The 2630-nt window shown below is 34.9% G+C and overlaps 1 long non-coding RNA gene across 1 annotated transcript; it reads right to left on the minus strand.

The window, feature by feature from the left end:
* Positions 1–9: 9 nt before the first annotated feature.
* LOC109586872 (uncharacterized) lies at positions 10–659 on the minus strand. Its single transcript, XR_002187253.1, has 4 exons — positions 584–659; positions 475–536; positions 227–428; positions 10–175 (listed from the first exon to the last, which is right to left on the minus strand). It is a non-coding gene; the product is annotated as an uncharacterized LOC109586872 (long non-coding RNA).
* Between the last annotated feature and the right edge of the window lie 1971 nt (positions 660–2630).

A 2630-nucleotide genomic window follows, 5' to 3' on the forward strand; every position in this document is an offset into this window, starting at 1 on the left:
AGTATCCTATTGTCTGATCCAGTTATATTAAAGTGTTCATTCCTTCCATTACTAGTATCAGTAAATATCACATGACATCCATCATCAGTTGATACTAGTTGATATATACACTGTACACTAACTGATCCATTGGTATATGTATTGTTAATGTAGAGACCAATGACCTGATATGTAGCTGAGAGAAAGAAATGAATATTAATAAATATAATAGTAGCTATATACTTACTGATGATGGTGTATGTCTCATACTGGAGCTTGTTCCTTAAGTTAAATACACGTACAGTATAGTTGTATTGATGATATGGTATTAATGTACGTATATCATTAATAGACTCATCAGTACCAGTGAATGTGTACTGATCAATGACTGCAGTACTGTCACTGGTAATAGTTAGGGAAGTGTTGGATTGTGAAGGAGGACAACTTAACTGATGACAAACAATGAAGCACATTATTAAATTAATTCATATTTACCTCAATAGTCACATTAGGTCTTATAAAATTATCTTTATTAATTGTAATATTAACAGCATAACCTATCAGTAATGAGAGATGTCATTATAATGTTCATTCACTCACTTACTTCCATTATTACTGATAGTATTATTAATTGAAGTATATTGAGCCAGTAGTGCTGTTACACTGACATTGAATAAATCACATTCTGTGATATTAGGAAGTGCAACATTTGCATTTGGTGTATTTGTATCCAGTATGATATCTCCATCTTCGTCAGTAACTAATACTTGATAACTAACAGAAGATCCAATAGGAATATCACTAGAGAAATAGACAGGACGTGACCATGTTATTAATAATAAATTATTTGTCGTAAAACTATACTGAAGATCTTCAACTTGTGCTATACCTAATGAATCATGAATGTTATAGCATAAATAATTATCTAACCTCTTATTGTAAGTGTACTACCAGACGATGCATACTCAAAAGGTAGAAATGATATTATGTGACAACCAATGCCAATTCCATCATTAATAGGCAAAGCACTGATAGTAAGTACTGATGATAAGTTACCAGGACCACCAGGATCAGTGTATGTGATGCCTCTTTGTTGTGCAATGGCAGGAGTAAGTGAAGCACCTTGTACTGACCAATTGAATATATCTCCAGTTCCTTCACAAGTGAATGTTGCTGTAGTATAAATAGGAGTGACTACTGATGCTGGAGGCACTGTAATGACTATTGGAAGGAATTTTTATTGATTCAATTTAAAGCATTTAATTTTACCAGCTCCATCCACTGATAGGTAGACTATTAATAATAAAGCCAACAGCAATACTACTATCAACTCAGACATCTCTTGATTTTATGGCCTAATGCACACTTATATAATGTACACTTTATGACCTACATTGATAATATTGCCAATTCTGACATATCATCAATAACATAAGAATGAACACTGAGTTACACAAACACGTACATTATAACAGTGTAGATCTATATTCACACATTATGATTCATACTGTAGTACATGATCAACAGTACTAGTGCAGTGTATGTTAAAACTGTTTATCATTAGTTGATCATGTTATTACGAGACACCTACGGTGCATGGCCTCGCCCTTATGCTGCTATGGTGCATGCCCGCACTGCAATAGCTGTTTGATTATCAGCATGAAGAGAGTCTGCTCAACACTAGCTTCCTGCAGTTGCATGTACTTGCTCTTGAATACCTGCAGAGGTAGCAGCACTGCAGCACATACATGCAAGCAGCTCCAGCCCCTCCCATGCATGTAGATTGAAAGGTGTGGCATTACATCATCAACTGCAATGATGGCAGCAAGAAGACCATGTGAGAAAGAAGCTTCACTTTTTCTTTACTAATCAGCAATATACGATAAACTTGCTGACAGAAAGTTGTTGCCTTCATGTATTTGAGATAGTATAGGTACTTTAGTACCTATAGCCCAGGGTGTCTCCATTCACTGGACTGGAAGAGTGGACTGGACTACTGAACTGGAATACTGGACTCCATTTAGAGTTAAAAAATACACTTACCTACTTGTATTTATTATCTATTTTAGCACAATTCAGTTTAACATGTCCATTTTTAAAATCATTGTAGTGGTTAACATAATGCAACAAAAAATCACTATAATTATTGTAGTCTAGCTCAAGCAAGAAAAACAGTATTTGTTATTCAATATTTAATCCAAATTGTTCCTATAAGTATCTTTTGTGTACTTCATTGAGCTTGAGTATACAAGACTCTGGGATTTGCAGCTCACTTGGTATAAAGTAAAGATTATTTAACTGAATGCACTGAGGTCGACAGTGATAATAAACATTACTAAATTTCCTTTGTGGAGTTGAACTGCTTGGTGTTAAATATTCACGCCAATCTTGGTGCTGAATACAAAGATCATTGGGCGGCTCCAGTGGTTTCTTATACTTATTCTTGCAACCAAAACAAGAACTAATATTACCAGTAATGAAATGAAGAGTATATGGGTAAGTAGTCGACATCTGTTGATATTCACAAGAAGGGCTATAAAAAGGTGGACAAACATAAGGAGAGCCAGTGCCATATGACTGCTGCTCCACACTCCATTGCTGCCAAGGATCTCTTCTTCCAGAAAAAACAGTAGAATATGGTGAATTATGAA

Source organism: Amphimedon queenslandica, unplaced genomic scaffold (genome assembly GCF_000090795.2).
Source record: "Amphimedon queenslandica unplaced genomic scaffold, v1.1 AMPQUscaffold_12757, whole genome shotgun sequence".
NCBI classification, from domain to species: Eukaryota; Metazoa; Porifera; class Demospongiae; order Haplosclerida; family Niphatidae; genus Amphimedon; species Amphimedon queenslandica.